Source organism: Vipera ursinii (assembly GCF_947247035.1).
Source record: "Vipera ursinii genome assembly, chromosome: 1".
In the NCBI taxonomy this organism is placed as follows: Eukaryota; Metazoa; Chordata; class Lepidosauria; order Squamata; family Viperidae; genus Vipera; species Vipera ursinii.
In genome coordinates, this window is record NC_139512.1 from 39,926,369 (window position 1) to 39,948,540 (window position 22,172).

The following is a 22,172-nucleotide window of genomic DNA, read 5'->3' on the forward strand; positions in this document are numbered from 1 at the left end:
AACAACAACAGGAACTAGAGTCACAAGCTGGAATACTGGAAAGTTATTTCCAACAAAGTCTAAAAGCAAAGCAGCTACATAAATCTGCAAGTAGCTGTCGGCAGTTAATCAGGCCTTCTCCTCCTTTGCCTAGCGAAGAGCCTCACTGAATGATGTTGCACTGTTTACTGCTGCATGCATTGAGACCTGGGGCCTTGGGAGGGAGGGTTGATGCTTCATCATGTGACTGCTCCAGCTGTTCAGGAGATGCTGTAGTTGATCAGCAACCTCAGATGAATCATGGCTTAAAGATTCCTGGAGCAGATAATTCACAGGTTCAGCTGTCAGAGTCAAGGTCAGATTCTGAATCTGTCATTCATAAAAAACAGTTTGGGAAAGGCTGCATGTCATTTGCATGATGTGATTCAAAAGCTGACAAGGGTGCTAAGCTATATTGATGGTGCAGTGCAATGAACCATGAAGTTAGAAAATCATTCAACTAATATTCTATCCAAAATAAGGGAATGCTTTTCACCATGGTATGAAATGTCAATTATATATTGGCAGCTGAAGAATAGAGAAGTGGCACTTTAAAAAAAATACATTCAGTGATACTTTTTAAAGTAACAGTAGCAATTGTTAACATAATTTTTCACTAATAGTGTACATATTCATCCTAGTAAACAGGCAATACATATAATTGGGTTAAAGAAAAATATGTTTCTGTTGATGCTACAAAAGACAAAGTTCAATGAATTGTAGCTCAGCTATTTTGTGCATTGAAATATACAAGTCCCTTTACATAAGTAATATCTTATTTGTCTTTTGTGGAACACAAGATAATGTCTTTTATCAACAATCACATTGGGTACATTATGCTAAACTATGGTTTGCCTTAATATTAGTTTACTGAACAGGATAGAAACAATTGAATCTTACAGACAAGCAAAATAATCAGAGTACCATGTGCTCAGGGCTGTATGATGTGAGTTTCTTTTTAACTTCAAGTTTGAACTACATTTGAACCAAACACAAAATAAGATTGGAAACCACAAAGAAACCATGCATCCTCTCTGCATTCCATATAAAGCCACAGAAAATAGTTGTTTCTTATTGTCATTTAGAGCCATAAAACAAGCCATGATTTCATTTAGTGACTCCATCTACATATCACGTTAAGCCCGTAACTAACTACCTATGTCTTATTGTAATATGTGAGTCCATCCTTTTGAAGAAGAACAGGTGTAGGTACCACTTATGCTGCTGATAAATGACATTATTAAATCCTGCAGTAGTGTAGCCAGAGTAGAAAAGAAAACCAATATAAAACCTCTGGTTCTTATTTTGGTACCATATGGCTTATTATTCTGATCACTTTATTGTCAACCAAGGAGCTATATAAATGCTCTCCTCTGATCTTATCAAAATATTCTGGTATGTTTATATAAACTATATTATAAGAAAGCAGCTGAAATAAATTGCTGGCTGGAAAGCCTGGGAGTTATGGTCCAAACACACCTGGAATGTAGAGATTTGGGATAGACTCCCTCAGATAGACCCGAAGATATCAAAAGTAACTTCCTAGGGTAGGGGTCCTCAACCCCCCGGGCTGCAGGTCCCTACCGGGCCACAGCCCATTCAGAACCAGGCTGTACAAATGGTGAATGAGCAGGCTAGCCGCAGGCGTGTGAGTGGCAGGCACTTGCTCTCACATGTGAAACTCCACTCAGTGAGTGGCAGCTGTTTGTGCTTGCATATGAACTTCCATTTGAACTGTGCTCACTCGTGCCTGCCACTCACACAGAACCCTCCCCCCATGCCAGGCTACCAAGCTGGAAAGATTGGGGACTGCTGCCCTATGGGATGTATCATAAGCAGATCCTGTAAACCATTGGTGTCAAACTCAAATAGAAATGAGAGGGAGGCACTAAACTTTAGACAAGGGTTCCTGCAGGCTGCATATTGACTTAGAACAGAGGTCCCCAACCTTTTGGGCAACAGGGACTGGTTCTGTGGAGAAAGTTTTTTCCACGGACCGGAGAGTGCCTGCATCCCACGGATGAGGCTTTGTTTGTTTATGTGGACAGTGAATAATATTTATATGTTACTTATATGTAAGGGTGTAGGTCAGGGGTGTCAAACTCAATTTCATTGAGGGGCGCATCAGCATTGCGGTTGCCTTTAGGGGGCCGGGTAGGCGTGGCCTACTGGGTAGGCGTGGCCTACTGGGTGGGCATGGCTAGAGTGCATATGGCCTACTAGGTGGGCGTGGCCAGCTCTACATCATTCGCATCATTCGCTTATGGGGGCCTGGGCAGGAGTGGGACAGATCTGAGGGTCTCTGGGCCAGGGCCAAGGCAGTGTTTCCAGGATGGCTTCGCGGGCCACATGAAACCACTTCGTGGGCTGGATCTGGCCCCCGGGCCTTGTGTTGACATATCTGGTGTAGGTCTATACATATGTTCTATATAGTATGTTTTAAATGTGTTATGCATGTGTACACTTTGAGAGGAAGCAACTAAATTTCATTTTTAACGTGTGCCATTGCGCCCACAGGAAAAAAAATGACAATAAAGGTTATCTTAAAACAAATCTTAAATACAGTTGCTGGCATGCCACAGACCGGTACTGGTCCATGGACCGAGGGTTGGGGACCCTTGACTTAGAAAACCACATTTATACATTTATAATATATGTCAACACTTAAAAATCAGATAGGAACTAGATATAATTAATGCATTAAAAAAGCAACATTTTTGTTTCTGAATAGTGTGTAAGTGATCTTTTATTGTTTCTTTTGAATGGTGTATAAATGGTGTACAAATGTGTTCCTCTACTGTATGAGTATGCCCCAACTTAATTGCATCAGCAAAGTCGTTTGGCACCGCTACAGCACAGACTTGAGAGGGACGTCCAGTCATGTGGTGCTCCTGGTCAGTCTGCACTTTTGCAGTTAAGTCAAGGTGGTGAATTGGTACAAGACTTCTCATCACAAGTTGTGGTCTTGGAGTATTATAGTCTTTGTTGATTATGTTTACCATTATTTAGTTTTAAAATGGAATGCTTCCTATGTTTTATTGCATTTTTATTTTGTTTTATTGTGTGAAATATTTCCCAATTTCATTTTAATATAGTCTGAGTTGCTCTCAGGGGTGTCATGGGCTGCATGCAGTCCACAGGCCATGTGTTTGCGCTTCTGCTATAAGCAACGGGAAAATTATGAGGGAGTTTTCTTTACTAGTTCTTTTAAGTAATTCAGCTAATTATGGTCATTAGTCATGACAGTAATTAAGCTACCATGACACCAATTAACATTTTGGGGGACCTAGTATTTTTAGATTTCATTTCTGAACTATTTCAAGAATTTAGGGCAAATAGCAATTTTTTAATTCCAACTAAGTTGTGGGAGTTCCAGAGGGGAGGCATAGCTTGCTAATATCGGTACTGTGAATTCTGACTAAAACTATGGTATGGCAACATCTGGGAAGAAGTATACTGTTAAATTGCCTTCTCCATTGGTACCCTCCAGGTATCTTGTCTTACATGGTGTTTCATTATACTCAACTACGGTCAAGATAATGGGAAGTCATAATCCAACATATCTGAACACGTACATTAGAAGAGGCTGGATTACATTGTTAAAGAAGCCACATAATGTACTCCTTCTGCTGTGTTTGGTTCCTTATTTCATGGTAAAGAAACAGTTTATGAACAGATGGCTTTTCTTTGCCAGTAGAAGAATGGCAAAAGTCCAAATGCAAGGTTTAGTATTTCTTAACCATTCAGTTATGCATTTTGTTTATCATCCTAAATTGCCTTTGAAAGAAGAACGATAGAGGTCTCACAGATGCCTATGCATACCTAGGCATAGCTTTTCAAGACAGCAGACTGTTGTTTCTGGGGCAATGAGTAATAGTCTTAAGTCCATCCAGCATTCACCTTGGTAGAATATTGCAGACATACAGAACCATTGTTGTCTTTTCCCTTTATATATTATTAAAGACCCTTTGTGTTGTTCTGAGAGTTGCGTGTACTATTAGAATAATGTGCTGCAGCTAATATGAAGTGTGTTTTTAAGTAATAGTGTATGCAAGATATTCACCATGATGAACTTGGCTGTCTTATTTAAGGTTATTGGTTCATGCCAAGCTTTAGGCCTTGATCACTAAACCTGGAACACTCTCTCTCTCTCTCTCTCTCTCTCTCTCTCTCTGTGTGTGTGTGTGTGTGTGTGTGTATACATATTTACTGCTTAAATGTAATTTAATTAAGTGGTTAATAATACATAAATACGATATCAAGATTAATATTGGGACAATTTGGATTGTAGCTACAGGTAGTGAGCCTAAAAGATTTGCAATAAGAGGTGAATAGGAAGGCAGCACATCTGGAAGTCTTTCCCCCTACTTTTGGACCAGTTGCAGAAAATCCTGGTCCTCCAGATGTTGCTGAGCTACAGTTCCTAGGGTCCCTCACGACTGGCAATATTGACTGAGCTGCTGAGAGTTTGGCAGACCCTACATTCCCTATTCCTACTATAGATCACACAGCTGGCTGCAGTTTCTTATTTAAGAGCTCAGTCAGCCCTATTGCACATGTTTTTCAGGCAGGTGGTCTAGTTCTCTCCAAGGATGGAGATTATTTTCCAAAGTTAGGGAAGATTTCTGCTTTTGATTCTAGACAGCTTCAAATAACAATACCAGTATGTAGTACATGTGGCACAGCCTGAATCAGCAGGCTATTTGGTTCAGTGCAAGGCAGCTTCATGTATTTGTTTAAAATTGGAGGGACTATTCTTTAATAGAACTGAATACTTCTGTTACGCAGAATCTGGAACGTCAGCTTACATTCATTCCCCAAGAGAAATTATGATAGATGTGTAATAATTTATTTAATTAAGTTTTGTGGAATAGCATGCGTTGTTATAACAGTATGTTTTACATAGAAGTAGGATTAGGAAATTTGTGTCTACTAGGAGTGGGGCCAAGAACAAGTAGCATGTGAATAGCTTGAAGTGCAGATCTGGGTCTGGCTGCTGCTCTGGACAGAAAACTCTTGTGTGTTGATCCAGTCACAGCCTGAAGCAATAGGAGAGAAATTGTGTTTCAGCTGTAAATCAAAATAGGCCAGATGAGGACTGCAAAGAAGAATCCAATACTTATTCTGGTTTCTTCAAGAAATGAATTTTCTCCAACAACCTAATCATTCTTTATCACTTGAACTTCATCTGACACATCTGAAATCTATTGGTCTGAAATGGAATTTAAAGATTATCTAGCATAGGGAAACAAAGTCAATATTGGCCCATAATACATAGACTATTACAGTGCTTTTAAAAATGAAAGTAGACCATCGGCTGGGGGTGAGGAGTATGAATAGAAAATGTGAAAATCTAGTGTGAAGAAATGGTTGAACAAACAGAACAGTACAGTAAGAGGGACAATAAGAGGGTTAGATTCAGACTGAATAAATTTATACTGAAATAAATGGGATTAAGTGCACCTAACTTACTGCTAAGCATGTTGGTTTAGCTACTGTATCTGATTAACTTAACTTGTTTGTTGCAACCTGCTTGCACACATTTGTTTTTTTGTTATTTTTACTTTTATTTGTATTCTTTTCCTTGCCTGAAACCCACATACATACAGTACACACATATACACATATGAATCTATGAATGACTGAATCAAGGTTTCTTCCCTTGATTCTGCAACTCTTGTAGAAGCAGATTGCTGTATCATTAGGTGGTTTCCCCCTCCTTCTAGAATTTTAAATTGTGTCACTCTGGAACTTTCCACTTTTCAGCAACCTGTTTTATCAATAACACATAGTTATGGGTATTTCTCTACTTGACCTGACCCTGAAACCTTCATATAATGAAAAACCTCACAGTAAAACTCGAAGTTTGGTAAATAGTAGTGGAGTATTTAAAAAAGGATAGGAAGAAGGTTGAGGTTTAAAGTAATGGGTGTTTGTCTATGTATGGTACTTTCCTCCATGTACAAGAACATTTGCATTTGTTCTGTTCCAGTACCAAATTCTTCTGCTTCCCCCCCACCCCCACCCCACTGGAATTCTAAATTTAATATTGTTGCAAGCAGAAACAAGAAAAAGAAAAGCATTTAGAATGGAAATGCAAAGGACATAAAATTGCTAAAAATAAATTTTGCCTTTCACAAGCATATTCTCCGCATTCTCAGTTTTCTGATTTTAATGGATTCAAGTATTGCAGATTGAGAGACTGAACCAAACTGAGAGAACATCAAGACTCTTGACTGATTGAATATTCTGTTGGCATTAGGTCACCTTAATCTAAATTCTGAATTGTTTATATGATAACATTGGTATGTCATATGCTATTCTTCCTCCAGTTCCAAATTCAGTTTTATAATAAGATGCTCATGTCCTCCGTATATTCAAATTATAGTGTGGTCACCATTGGTTGTTGGCTTCTAAATTCCACATTGCAATTGGTGTTCATAGACATCACATAGAGAAAAATGTGGATAATATTTGCAAGAACAAGTCCAGGAATGTGTTACTAAATAAAACATCCTAAAAGCTAACTTCAATATGGATTATTATTAGTTTTCTTCTCCTGAATTATTACATTTTTAGTTCAGTTGAGAGAATTAGTATATGAAGATGGCAGGTTTGGATTCTGATGATTTTAATGAATTTACTATAAGTTTGATTAAGACAGGGCACTATCTTGCATTCTCCATTTAATTTTATTTTTCTTGCTAATTGTGTTTCTATCAGTAAGATGGATGGCAAGAGGTTTTTTCAGAAAAAAACTTTTAATGTAAATGGTTTGAAAGCAGCTTCATCCTAATATATTCCAAATATCCAAACCACAATGTTCATATACTGTACTGGCCAGCACTAAGGTATAGAAAAGCTGATGCTAAAGGAAACATGGCTCATTTTAGGATACTCTCTATTAACAATATATGAAGCCTCATTTAAAAAAGGATGACCAAGTATGGTCGTGGTAGAGACAAATAGGATTTGTCAAAAGGACATATAGTACATGAAAAGTAAAATAAACATGAAGTAAAGCTACATGAAAAACTTGGCATATTTTTTTAGGAAATGGAAAAACAAATAAAATTCAAAAACATGCAGTAAGAATCTATTTGTCCCTACTCACTTGTTGAAAGATTATTCCATCAAATTACAAAAAAGAAAATTTTGTTTTTTAAAAAATCTGATTGTTCACAAAACTAATGTAAATTAATAAGAGGCCCATGATCCTGAATCTTTTTATTCCTCATTAGTAGCCATTTAATGATTTAATGTTCACCTTTTATTCTTATTCATTCCTATTATTTTTTAAATTTATTCTGCTTCAAATAAGGAAAAGAGAATCCTAGGGGATGGAATTAGGAAAATGTTAATTCTTTATTTTGAATTAGAAAAAAAGAGTAATAAAAATAATCATTTTCTAAGCTTGAAGTTACACTTGTTGCCTCTTAAAGTCAGTGATTAAAACTCAAAAACAACACATTGTGGGATTTTGAGGGGGCTGTTGAAACTGAAATATATGATGATTAGCATGTGATTAGCAGCAAGCTACCCCCAGTTCCTGCATATGTGTTTTTCCCCCCTCTTGTGCTGCTAATATATGAATTTTAAACACACGAAGGGTGCCATTGACTGGCTGGGAAATTGTGGGAGTTGAAGTTCACAAATCCTCAAATTGCCAAGGTTGAAAAACACTGCTCTAAGTTCTGCTTCATGCACATGAGTTTATAAACCTACATTCCACTGAGGTACATGAAACAGGCCAGAGTTGAACGTCACCTTCTTACAGAAAAAGAATGAAACATCCTAAATTCTCGATATTAGCTCCCAATAGACAGCACACATAAACACTGGGCACTATCTAACAAAATGAAATTCTATTGTGAAAAAAGTAAGGTTCTACATTTAGGCAGGAAAAATGAAATGCACAGGTATAGTATAGGGGGTACCTTGCTCAATAGTAGCAACTGTGAGAGAGCTCTCGGAGTCCTAGTGGACAATCACATAAATATGAGCCAGCAGTGTGCTGCAGCTGCCAAAAAAGCCAACACAGTGCTAGCCTGCATTAACAGAGGGATAGAATCAAGATTGTGTGAAGTACTAATACCACTTTAAATGCCTTGGTAAGGCCACACCTGGAATACTGCATCCAGTTTTGGTCACCACGATGTAAAAAAGATGTCGAGACTCTAGAAAGAGTACAGAGAAGAGCAACAAAGATGATTGGGGGACTGGAGGCTAAAACATATAGGGAACGGTTGCTGGAATTGGGTATGTGTAGTTTAACGAAGAGAAGGGTGAGGGGTGACATGATAGCAGTGTTCCAATATCTCAGGGGTTGCCACAAAGAAGAGGGAGTCAAGGTATTCTCAAAAGCACCTGAAAGCAGGACAAGAAGCTACGGATGGAAACTAGTCAAGGAGAGAAGCAACCTAGAACTAAGGAGAAACTTCCTGACAATTAGAACAATTAACCAGTGGAACAACCTGCCTCCAGAAGTGGTGAATGCTCCAACACTGGAAGTTTTTAAGAAGAGATTGTCCTGCCACTTGTCTGAAATGGTATAGGGTTTCCTGCCTGAGCAGCGGGTTGGACTAGATGACCTCCAAGGTCCCTTCCAACTTATTATTATTATTAAAATCTAATTCCATGTTAGGATACCATTGGATGTAATCCAGTTCCTCTCGATACCCCCAAAGAAACTCAACCCTACCAAACCTGAGTTATTCTTCTAGCATGCTCCAAGCACAAAAGATCACTCATATAAACTAGCTTGCAGGGTAGCAATGGCATATTCAACAACTTATTTTTTTCACTGTTTAATTCATACCATCTGGTTCAAATGAAAAGTCTCAACAAGGAAGGACTCGCTAAGTTGGGCTATCAGACTGCTAGCAGTCATTTGCTCAGTTAAAGGCCTAGAGAGGTCTGCTGTGACCTGCACATATCAACTTTTTCATATGGAACTCAGAAAGAACAAAAGCCAGGATCCGATTGATCTGGGCAGATCTACTTTCAAGTTGAGAAAGGTTGTCAGGCTAGATTACGAGGAAGCTCAGGAGGTATTCCAGTATGGTAATTAGAGTTGCATTTGGGGACTGGCTATGTTTAGTTAATCTGTTCAGAACAGTTAAAAATGCATGGTTTTTAGCAAACAGTTCTTTTCAAATTGTTTGGCACATAAACTTGAATCATGCATTCAGTCTCACTAAGCCATATAGTATGCTGATGCTCAATTCCATGAGGTGTTTTTCACAACCTTTTAGTTTTGCTTAGAATTTTGGGTAGATCCAATCATTGGGATATAATGTGTGAATTCAAATGGTTGCGTTGTATTCAGTGATGCATTGTTAAAGAAAACATGGTTTAGCGTGACATGTCAGTCATGAGGTATGACTTTGATGCTGTAATGCACACAAGTATCTGGAACTAACAGTGGTGATGAAGAAGCAGTGGTTGGTGCGGTGACATGGTACAAACTTCACCTTTGTAGAGTGCTTCTCAGTATTGAAAACAACTACATAGATCACTGCTTTGCATTGTAATGGCCTAATACATATTTGTGTCACCTGTTCCCTCCACACATCCTGGGTCCCTAAGTGGTCCTGCCCTTTTTTTTTTTACTTATGCAACATCAAGATTGTGTTTGGGTGTTTTATAGGTCATGGCACAACCCTGTTCCAATGAACATCTTGTAACCTTTATAGATGCTTAGGATCATTTCACCTATTATTCTTCATCAGGTACATATTCAGCAGATTAGGTTAGCTAATAATGGCTTTCAGACCAAGACAAAATGACATGAAGCTTTCCCTCATTCACACTTTACATTTCTATTTCTACTTTTTAAATATGGACATAAGCAGATTCCATTGGGAACTCCTTGTCCAGATTTCTATGTTTCTAGAGTAAAATAGCTTTTATATGTGTGTGTGTGTGTTTGTACAGTATGTTTGTGTATATCTCATATGAAACTGTTTTAATAGTTCTACATCTTGCAAAGTATATGCTTAAGAAAACCAGAAATGATAGGAAAAAAATAGCAAATGCTTTTTAATCCTCAAGTGCTAACATAAATTTAAAATGTATTTGTCTAGGCCTGTGCATTATATAGGGACGTGGTGGCTCAGTGGGTTAGGACACTGAGCTTGTCGATCAGGAGATCGGCAGTTTGGCGGGTCGAATCCTGAGTGCCGCGTAGCAGAGTGAGCGCCTGTTACTCGTCCCAGCTTCTGCCAACCTAGCAGTTTGAAAGCACATAAAATGCAAGTAGAAAAATAGGGACCACTACGGTGGGAAGGTAACAGCATTCCATGCGCCTTTGGTGTCTAGTCATGCCAGCCACATGACCACGGAGACGTCCTCGGACAAGCGCTGGCTCTTCGGCTTTGAAATGGAGATGAGCACCGGCCCCTAGAGTTGGAAACAACTAGCATGCATGTGCGGGGGAACCTTTACCTTTTTATGCATTATATTTCTACTTCCAGTCACTGGATGCCATATGACCAAAGTAGTTGTATATATTCCACATGTCTCTATAATTACGCGTATGGATGGTTTTTAAAAGCACTTATGCATTTCATATTCATCAAATGTGCTTCCCAAACTTTAAGATTCTTAATTGCCATGGGATCTATTAGGGCTGACTACCTTGTAATGGTGACTCAGAAGTTGAATCTTGCATTAAGAGTGAACATAGTACTTCAAAAATTGGAATACTTTAATAATAGATATTATTAAAGTATTCCAATGTTTTCAGTCTTCAGAAGCCAGAGCAAAAATGTGATTGCTTCAAGAAATCATTAAAATTAATATTCAAAACAGGGACACCTTTCTTCAGATCTCTATATTGCTGCATATTGAGATATCTCTCCTGTCTTCTGCCTTCTACATTATATGTTCCTAATGCCCTGCTCTTGTCTACCTGAGTCAGTACTTCTGCCTTTCTCCCCGTTCTGATTTATTCATAGCATTCTTGATAAATTTTGTAAGCTTTTTGCCAAACATTTTTTTCCTACCCATGTGAAATGCAGGTCAGGCTTGCATAAACATCCTTTATTTTGGTCTAGGAATTTCTTGACAGCAATACTGTAGCTGTTTCTTCAGTCCCAGCATACTGCTGCTTTATCTTCTTGTCACTTATCCGTCAATGAGCAGGATAAATGAAGAGCCTACTGGTGCTTTCAGCTGTTTCACCTCCCTACCAGGGATATTTAGTTGCAGGTAACCCCCCTGAAATATTTACCCTTTTGTGGCAATTTCATTTGTCCCTTTATCTATGTACACATCAATGTAGGAATGTACAAGGTTCATTCTGCTTGATCAACCCTGGTCTCTCCATCACATCCTAGATTCATCTTCAGGAGGAAGTAATGAGCCTTTTATTTCCATCACTGTCTGATTTTCTACTCAATGGATAGCTTTGATTTCCTTGATCTCTGTGGAGTTAAGGATCCTTTCCTCAGTTCTGAAGATGTTGGGATGACAAAACTATCTCAAGTGATTGGGAGTCATTTTCCGTGCCCAGAGTATCAAATCCATTGATGAGCTCCATTGCACAGGGCCTCTTTTCTTTGTACACACTTTCTTGCCATGTAGCTCAAGAAAGAATGATTAAGCCTGTGCTTCCCAAACTTTTGCCTTCATTATTGAAAACCACTTATCAGAAAGTCACTTTTACCTAATGTAGGTAAAATACTTTAAATAAATTGAAATGTCCCTGTTGTGATTAGGTAAGGGGCTTGTGTGCTGTTGACCAAAGAAAAACCACTTATTTTATTTATTTATTTATTTTTATTACATTTATATACCGCCCTTTCCCGGAGGACTCAGGGCGGTTTACAGGGTAATTAAAAACCAAAAATACAAAAGTTAAAAACCAAGTTTAAAAAAGATTAAATTTATCCCTGTATAAATAAAACCCCAATTAAAATAAATTAATCCTCAGCCTGGGCCAGAGAGCTCGAAGAGCCAGGTCTTCAGGCCCCGGCGGAATGAACGGAGGTCGGGGGCAGTCCTCAGCTCCACTGGCAGCTGGTTCCGAAGGGCAGGCGCCCCCACTGAGAAGGCCCTATCCCTGGGTGTTACCCGCCGGCAATCTCTTACCGGTGGCACCCTGAGAAGACCCTCCCTGTGGGAGCGCACTGGACGAAGGGAACTTGATGCCGGCAGCAGGTGTTCCCTCAGATATCCCGGACCCAAGCCATGTAGGGCTTTATAGGTCATCACCAGCACCTTGAATTTCACCCGGAGGGCAACCGGAAGCCAATGCAGCTCGCGGAGTAGAGGTGTTACGTGGGAGTATCGGGAGACCCCCAACACAACTCGCGCGGCCGCATTCTGCACCAGTTGAAGCCTCCGAGTGGTCCTCAAGGGCAGCCCCATGTAGAGAGCGTTGCAGTAGTCCAAAAGGGAGGTCACGAGCGCATGAGTGACTGTGCGTAGGGCATCTCGGTCCAGATAGGGTCGCAACTGGCACACCAGGCGAACCTGGGCAAAAGCCCCCCTGGTCACGGCTCCTATATGGTCTTCAAAATTGAGTCGTGAATCCAGGAGGACGCCCAAGTAGCGAGCCCTATCAACGGGGGGGTAACATCTCACCCCCCCATCGTTAGAGATGGAATAATCTGGTTGACCCGAGATGCCGATATGCACAGCCACTCAGTCTTGGTGGGATTGAGACGAAGCCTGTTTCTCCCCATCCAGACCTGGACCGCCTCCAGGCAACGGGACATCACGGTGAGGGCATCGCTGGGTTGGTTCGGGGTGGAAAGAAAAAGTTGGGTATCATCAGCATACTGATGATACCCCACCCCGAAACCACGAATGATCTCACCCAGCGGCTTCATATGGTAGATGTTGAACAGGAGGGGCGAGAGAACCGACCCCTGAGGAACTCCACAAATGAGAGGCCTCGGGGCGGATCTCTGCCCTCCTGTCAATACCGACTGCGAGCGGCCCAGGAGATAGGAGGAGAACCACCGTAAGATGGTGCCTCCCACTCCCAACCCCCTGAGACGCCGCAGCAGGATACCATGGTCGATGGTATCAAAAGCCGCTGAGATCTAATAGGACCAGGACAGAGGAGCAACCCCTGTCCCTAGCCCTCCAGAGATCATTCACCAGCGCGACCAATGCCGTCTCCGTGCTGTATCCGGGTCTGAAACCCGATTGGTACGGTCCAGATAATCAGTTTCCTCCAGGAACAGAGGAAGCTGATGCGCCACCACATTCTCAACAACCTTCGCCAAAAAGCAAAGGTTGGAGACTGGACGATAGTTATTTAAAACAGCCGGGTCCAAGGCAGGCTTCTTGAGGAGGGGTCTCACCACCGCCTCCTTCAAGGTGGCAGGGAAGACACCCTCACTCAAAGAAGCAGTTATTACTGCATGGAACCAGCCTCGTGTCCCCTCCCGGGCCGCATAAGCTAGCCAGGAGGGGCACGGATCCAACAAACAGGTGGTGGTGCTCAGCCTCCCCATGATCCTGTCCACATCATCAGGGGAAACAGGGTCAAACTCAGTCCAGATAACATGCTCAAGACCGTCCGATTCCTTCACATCAGACACTTTTATCCAATCATGAGAAAGGCAGGGCTAGATGAATCAAAAGTTGGAATTAAGATTGCCGGAAGAAATATCAACAACCTAAGATATGCAGAAAAGGGACGTGGTGGCTCGGTAGGTTAGGACACTGAGCTTGTCAATCAGATGGTCGGCAGTTTGGCGGGTTGAATCCCGAGTGCCGTGTAACAGAGTGAGCGCTTGTTACTTGTCCCAGCTTCTGCCAACCTAGCAGTTCAAAAGCATGTAAAAATGCAAGTAGAAAAATAGGGACTACTACAGTGGGAAGGTAACAGCGTTCCGTGCGCCTTTGGCGTCTTGTCATGCCAGCCACATAAACATGGAGACGGCTTTGAAACAGAGATGAGCACCGGCCCCTAGAGTTGGAAACGACTAGCACGCATGTACGGGGGAACCTTTACCTTTACCTTTAAGATATGCAGATGATACTACTCTAATGGCAGAAAGTGAAGAACTAAAGAGCCTCTTGTTGCGGGTGAAGAAGGAGAGTGCAAAACTTGGGTTGAAACTTAACGTTAAGAAAACCAAGATCATGGCATCCGGCCCTCTCAATTCCTGGCAAATAGATGGGGAAGAAATGGAGGTAGTGACAGATTTTATTTTCCTGGGCTCCAAGATCACTGCAGATGGGGATTGTAGCCAAGAAATTAAAAGACGCTTGCCCCTTGGGAGGAAAGCCATGGCAAATCTAGACAGCACACTAAAAAGCAGAGACATCACCCTGTCAACAAAAGTGTGTATAGTCAAGGCTCTGGTCTTCCCAGTTGCAATGTATGGCAGTGAAAGTTGGACCATAAGAAAGGCTGAGCGCCAAAGAATTGAAGCCTTTGAACTCTGGTGCTGGAGAAGACTCCTGCGAGTCCCTTGGACTGCAAGGCGATCAAACCGGTCAGTCCTAGAGGAGATCAACCCTGAGTGCTCTTTAGAAGGCCAGATCCTGAAGTTAAAACTCAAATACTTTGGCCACCTAAAGAGAAGGAAGGACCCACTGGAGAAGAGCCTAATGCTGGGAAAGGTTGAGAGCAAGAGAAGAAGGGGACGACAGAGAATGAGATGGCTGGATGGAGTCACTGAAGCAGTAGGCATGAGCTTAAAGAGACTCCAGAAGATGGTAGAGGACAGAAAGGCCTGGAGGAACATTGTCCATGGGGTCGCGATGGGTCGGACATGACTTTGCAGCTAACAACAACAATCCAGGTTTGGGAACCACAGATTAAACCAAGATGTAGTCCAAGACAATGGAACTGACCAATTAATCTAAAGCTGCTTGGTGCTCACTATATACACAGGGTGCCTTCTTCCTCTTTGGGATCTTTTTCCTCTCTTTTCTACTTCTGGATAATTTTGAATATGTCTCTGATGGGTCTTGAAGAAAAAAGGCTGCTCTCCAGTCTTTTCTTCTTACTAAGGAAAGAAACTTGCATATGTAGCAAATATAATTAATATATTTTTTCTCATTAGAAGACAAACATAATGCACATTGGGCAGGTCATCAGTGTGGCTGCCTTGGTAGGTAAACTTTTAGGGGGATGAGTGCACATCATTGTTCCTTCCCTGATGAAATCTGTTACAAAACTCTTCCATTTCTGTGTGCTGTTCTGGGTTGCTCATTGTGGTTGTGAGTTCCTAAATGCTTTTTCCTCCTTTTGAAGTATGCTGGCTGAAATTCATTTGTGACATACAGGTAGTGCTTGACTTACAGTCACACTAGAACCTGGAATTTCGGTTGTACGTCATTGCACTCATAAGTGCTACTCTCCACATGATTAGACTCAATTTTACAACTGTTATAACTATTTTACAACAATCATAAGACAACTCACTGCAGTCATTAAGTAAATCATGTGGACATTAAAAAACCATATGGTGTTAAGCAAATCCAATATATACAATGGGTGGGGTTTTTTGGCTGTTTTCTGCCACAAACTGTCACAAAATGTCACCAATCATGTTCACATGACCACAGGATGCTGCAACTGGTTGTAAATGTGAGTCAATTGCCAAGTCCCCAAAGTGCAGTCATGTGGTATGTACATGTTTTGGGGACTTGGCAACTGACTCACATTTACAACCAGTTGTAGCATCCTGTGGTCATGTGAACATGATTGGTGTTGTAAGTTTAAGGATAGGTCATAAGTGGTCGTAACTTTGGTCATTAAGTGACTGGTTAGAAATTGAGGACTACCTGTATATAATTGGATACTTACTAACAGCCCAAGCTATATCTGATATGTTTTACCATTTGGTAATCACCATGGTTAGGCAAAATTATGAGCCAGTTTTATAACCTGGAAAGTCTGGTTGCATCTTAACATTTGTTCTCTTAACATTGACCCTTGGATATATGAATATTCTTAGAAGGAGCCTTTCATTTACTGTTGTAAAATGTATTGTATCAAACTGGTTTCAATGAATCATGAAACTAAACAATGCAAACTGTTTATGCTGTTGCGCAGGTCCTGTTTGATCAGAATCCCCTTGGATACATCATTTTAATGAGTGTATGTTCAAGGAACCAAATCTCTTTATTAGCGTGTTAGGGCATATGTTGAAAAACTGCTGCTTGGCAACATGATTCCTGAGCACCTCATGGGAATTTTATGTTCCAATTACTGCTGCAGATGGAAGAGCTTGGACATTTCATAATGGCTGTTTTGATATTTCAAATAGGCACCAGAAATATCCAGCTACAATCTCCTTTCTGAGAGCCTTCTAATTTTCTGAGGGAGATAACATTTTTAAGGCTTTCCATGAGAGAAAAAAAGGTGAAAAGAAAGGGGAATGCGGAAAAAATAAAAGTATAAATGAGATAATGGAAATAGTAAAGCTAAAAACCAGGTCCTATAAGCAATGATTTTTTTTAAATGTGCATATTTAGCCTGTAGTAAAGAATGTTAAGAGAAGAAAGAATAGTGGTCACCAAATGCTTCCAAAATAAGGTTAAAAAAAATAACTGAACATTAGGAGGAACAGCCAATTAACTGTGAGAGGTATTTAAACCTAGGCTGGATGGTCCTTTAACATCACTACTGCATAAAACAGAAGTTGATCTCCATAGTCTGTGTTTATGATTCTCTATTTATTGTTCTATAGTTCTATTGACACGGAATATTTTGTAGAGGCCAGATGCATGTGCAATCCTTCTAGCGTGTGTTTAAGTTCGGCTCATAATTGTTTGTCCTTTCTATTGAAAGTCTTCATCTGAGTAAATAAATAAGAAAGACAGGTAAGGAGCTGAGATGCAGCCTGTTTTAGATGGAGCTCCACTTTTTCTAAAGAATGTAATATGATATCACATTTGATTCCAGCACTATGGTCAGGTAGTCATAGTTAAAAGCACCATGGACAGTTTTAGGGGATGTGCTAACTATGTCCTTTCATGGGAGAAAAGAACCTATCTCTACTCATCCATATCTGAAACACCTATACAGTATAGACAAATATATTGTATAGCTGAGGAGTTCTTGGAGGCTGCCTGGAAATTACGGAATACATGTGTGTGTGCTTGTGTGTGAATGGGGATAAATGCACACATAAGTTCATGCAGGAGTTTACCACATTAGACAGTGCTAGAGGTACAGAGTATGCACAGAGCCCAGTGAGACAGTCCAGCACATAGTAGCAGGATGTAAGATGCAGGCAGGAATAGCATACACCGAATGGCGCATCCAAACAGCTGGCATGCCTACAGGAACATCTGTACAGTGTGTAGGTTAGATCCTCCCAAGTCCAGATGGGAGATTCCACAGTAATTCATGGAGAATAACTGGGCTAAGATTCTGTGGGACTTCCAGATTCAGATGGACAGCCAAGTATGGCCAACAAACCAGATGCCTTGGTAGTAGATAAGAACCAGAAGACAGCAGTGGTGATAGATTTAGGGGTGCCAAGTGACAGCAACATCAGGAAGAAGGAGTATGAAAAGCTGAAGAAGTGCCAGGGCCTGAAGGAGGAAAGAGAGAGGATTTGGAAAGTAAAGACCAAAGTGGTCCCAGTGGTGATAGGAGCATATGGACTATGACTCCTAACCGGGGAGAGTAGCTCTAAGAGATCCCAGAAACAACATGAGAGTCTGTTCAGAACAGTGCAGTGCTAGAATCAGTTAAGATCTTATACAGAATCTTCAAATTACCAATACCAATCTTCCAATTACCACTCATGATTGAAAAAGATACATACTACCCATAGGGTGAGAACGTGTAATGTTATAATAAGAAATAATACAAACTAAGAAGAATGAGGCAAGAGAAAGAAAAAGGAAGAAATTTTTAAAAAGCTAAAAGTGCAAAAATAAAAAGTTAAAGAATCAAAAAGAGAAAAGTAGAGAAAATAATAAAAAAAATATAAAGAAGTGGCTTCTGATCATATTTACACTAGTTATAAGTACAATAATTTAAACTCTCTGTCTAAAGTTCCATCATACCTCGTATTTCTAATCCAATCTAATCATCAAAACTGTAGATCATAAATTCATTTTTTTTCTTTTTTGTGTAAAAAATCCATTAGGCCTTTCCACTCACTGATAAATATACGTAGGTATTGTCTTTCCAGAAATCAAAATAGTGAATTTATCCATTTCAGCAAAATATGCTGGCTTCACCATCCATTGTGGGCAATGTCAAATATTTCCATCTCTATGCATACAGTAATTTTGTTTCTGTGATCATATATTGAAATAAACTTCTATTACGTTTTTGCACCTGTTTATCCATTAATTCTAAAAGGAAAAGTTTTGCCTTCAGTTGCGTATTACTCTTAAAATCCTCTGTATAAAAATATTATTTGGATCAATTTTTTAAGCTTTTTTTACATTTTTACCAAGCATGATAAAATGTTCCTTCATGATTTCCACATTATCTTTATATGATCTTCATAATTTCTCTGGTGTCATACTAATGGTACAGTATTTTATAAAAATCCTCTTTAAGATTATAACGATGTAAATTTCGATCCTTTCAACTACATATTTTTTCATTGTTCCATCTGCATATTATAATCAAACTTTTAGTACACTGAAAATATCAGGAATTCTTTGACCTCTTCTTCTGTTTCAAATTTAGTAAACGTTTATACATTTTAGCAATTACGTGTTTCAACATTGTTTATGGTTCTGTTTCAAATTCTGTCTTAGATTGTTCAATACCCTGAATTCTTTTATCTACTTTAAAACTTTCTGATTACTGTCAGACCACTGACAATTATGTCCCTCTGCCATGCGTCCTATTTGTTTCTGAAAACAATTCAAAGCAATGTCTGACCAAAAATAAATAAATAAATCCTAAATGGCTTCAAAGCATGTGAGAGGTCAATGTATGCCAGAAGTTGTCAGAAGTCTGTGTTTATTGTGTGTGTGGAGTTACCACAGTTCTGTAATTTCCTTTCTTAACATTTTCTGACAGAGTCATAATATAAGTCAGTCAAGATATTCAGTCCAGCTATATAATTCAGAATTTGGTTTTATTCTATAAAACAGACGTGTCAAACACAAGGCCCAGGGGCTGGAACCGGCCCGCGAAGTGGTTTCATGTGGCCCGTGAAGCCATCCTGGAAACAGTGAGGGAACGGCCCCCACTGCCTTGGCCCTGGCCCAGAGACCCTCCTTCTGCCAGAGATCCTCAGACCTGTCCCACTCCTGCCCAGGCCCCCATAGGCACCCTTGATGCGAACCATGTAGAGCTGGCCACGCCTACCCAGTAGGCCACACCTACCCAGGCCACACCTACCCACCCCCCTGAGGGCAACCGCAATGCTGATGCGGCCCTCAATGAAATTGAGTTTGACACCCCTGCTATAAAGTGAAGATCCCAGTTTTATACAAAGGTAGTGAAATTAACATCTTCTATATATAAACCTCTTTTGTTATTACCATCAGAATCATGCTCACTTGACAGGGATCTTTTCCCCTCAGAATTTAATTTTCTAGTTTCCTAAAATTTCCTGCATTTGGAGCTGTGATTATATTAGAATTCTCTGCAATGGAGACAAACCCATTATCACATGACATTACTAATTTATCTTTTTGATTAAAATTATAACTTGTTTTATTATCCTAAGATTTCTGTGGGAGCTTGCTTTTTGTTCTCTTTACTATTTAAAGCATGAGTACCAATGTTCGTTTTATTGTTGCTGTACTTGCTGTCAGCTGCCTTGAACACTTGGAAGTATTTTCAGGTGAAAAATAACACACAGTTAAAAATCAAGACAGAGAAAGCAAAATAAATTTTGATCCAGAAATCATGACATCTGGTTAACTGCAGGAAATAAGTGCTTTCAACCAATAGTTAAGCACCTTTACAAAAGTTGAACCATTGTGTCAGGACCCACCCCAAACCACGTCTTAGGAAAACAAAACTCTTGGAGTCAGTTCTAGTCCAAAAGGAATTTTTACTAGGACATGCTTGGTTGTGGAAATACAAGACAGGACTTAGTATTGCTTTACAAATTGAAACTCTATAAAGGGATCCCGGTTCAACCCCACTTCCCTCAACCCCATTTGGTCAGCCCCCATCATTTTACTTCGTGTCATCCCTTTCGTGGGAAAAAAGGAACTTCGAATCTTTATGGTTATTGCCTTCTTCCTCTACAGAATTAAATGAAGACACAGGCCAGATGCCTTCTTCTCTAACCCTCCCTTTTGTTCCCCCAGTTCAAAAGGTTCCCTTGGTCTTTGAAATAACCTAAGGCAGGCTGAATCCACATGCGCTCCTCCTTCCTCGGGAGACGGCAGAATCCATGGTGGGGGGATAATGTTTTAAACATACATTTATGAATGTGATATAAATGGATTCTGACACATTGTTCTTTAGTCTCCAGATAAGTAGGGGAAATGGGTAGTAATGTGATGTAGCAAAAGGTTTTATGGCTTAATCATTTATTTGGAAAGATGTTTTAATCTCTCCTTCCCAAGTCTCTGCACTCTTTATGGGCCAGTAGCAAAACTATAACAATTTTCAACTACTGTTAGTAATAAAATATATGCTTTAAAAAAGGAGTCTCGTTCTTGAAATTCTTAGCATGCTCTGATAATGATCACAGTATAATGAATATGAAATTGGAGCTACTATTGGTCTGCTGATGTCATATAGCATATTACTGTATTATTGCTTATTGTTGACCAGTTGTTTTACTTCTATCAAGTTGACTCTACATTCTACTAGATCAAGGGTGTCAAACTGCTGGCCCACGGGCCAGATGCATCACGTGGAAGTTGCACGCACCCCAGTTCTGGCAAGGGAAAAATATTTGCGATACATCGCAACATGTCACGTGACATGGTGAGTTTGACAACCCTGTACTAGATCTTCTTCCATATGCTTCATACAAGTTTTTTTTGGAGTTGATTGCTGTACGACCTTCGCTCCTTCTGGCGCGATCTAAAGACTTATTTGTTCGAACAAGCTCGCCTGGCCTGATGGGATGGGGTTGGGTTTTATTACTGTTCAATGTATTTTAACCTATTGTTATAGTTCTTGGGCACCTTATTTAATCTCTCTTAATTTTTGTATTTTTGTCTTTTAACATGTATTGCCCTATTCACCGCCCTGAGTCCTTCGGGAGAAGGGCGGTATACAAATAAAATTATTATTATTATTATTACTTTCCAACATGGGGCATAATTCCTAGAACAGTTAATAAGGACATCAGCTTGGAACCATACAGCAGATATGCCCAAACCATCACATTTTTATAGTTCTGAATTTCATCAGCTGCTATAGGTTGGTTGAAGCTTCATTCTTTAATTGTTCCATTTTGTATACTACCATAGATTGAAAGGCCTAGTATTTTGCACAGACGGATTCTTTATCAAATAACAGCATTGGTAGCATTAAAGATAAATATGCTTGCTTATAGATAAGCATATTTATATATTTTTGTAGCAATGCTTATGCTATGTTTCTGTCAGACACTCCTTGTCAGGACTTTGCAGGCTAAGGCAGTGATCAGTTTGATATTTTTTTTTATTGTCTGTGGCAGCTATTTTTAGTTTTTGGCCAATTGATCTGAGATATTTAATTGTTCAACTTGCTCAGCCTGAGTTCTGTCAAAGTGGATAGGAGCCATCAATTTTGAATATCTCATTCTTGTCAGTGTTCATGGTTAAACGATATAGACAAGCAGCAGTTAGTTAACCTTAGGATGTCATAAGCTTTTCTTTTACTGTTTGCAAAAATCAGATGTAGCTCTCACCCATGAAGTAGCTGATGATGATTGGGTCCTTCTGTCCTCTTCTCAGATGACCAGTCTGGCTAGTCCAGAGGTAGGCAACCTTGGCTCTTTTATGACTCGTGGACTTCGACTCCCAGAATTCCTGAGCCAGTATGGCTGGCTCAGGAATTCTGGGAGTTGAAGTCCATGAGTCATAAAAGAGCCAAGGTTGCCTACCCCTGGCCTAGCCCAAACATAACTTGACACACCTTGTCAAATTTTTGAGGCTTTAATTAAGATAATAGTCCTTTCTAGCCAGAGATGATGAATCAGAAAAAAACTGCAGCCAGGTCAGGAATGCAGCCACTTCTGAGCTCCGCTGCTGGATTGGGATTGTTACCTCTCTTATGGCAGCAGGAATGCAATTCACAGCCCAGA

At 40.1% G+C, this 22,172-nt stretch overlaps 1 protein-coding gene across 5 annotated transcripts in view; it reads left to right on the forward strand.

Moving 5' to 3' along the window:
- CLMN (calmin) overlaps positions 1–22,172 on the forward strand; it is a 101,157-nt gene that overhangs the window by 22,112 nt on the left and 56,873 nt on the right. Inside the window, exon 1 of one of the 5 annotated variants that reach the window (XM_083379463.1) lies at positions 20,789–20,863. The exons of the other annotated variants lie outside the window; for them this stretch is intronic. The gene's annotated coding sequence lies outside the window, so the exon portion shown is untranslated. Of the gene's footprint in view, positions 1–20,788; positions 20,864–22,172 lie in introns of those variants that run through there. 5 annotated transcript variants of the gene reach the window in all.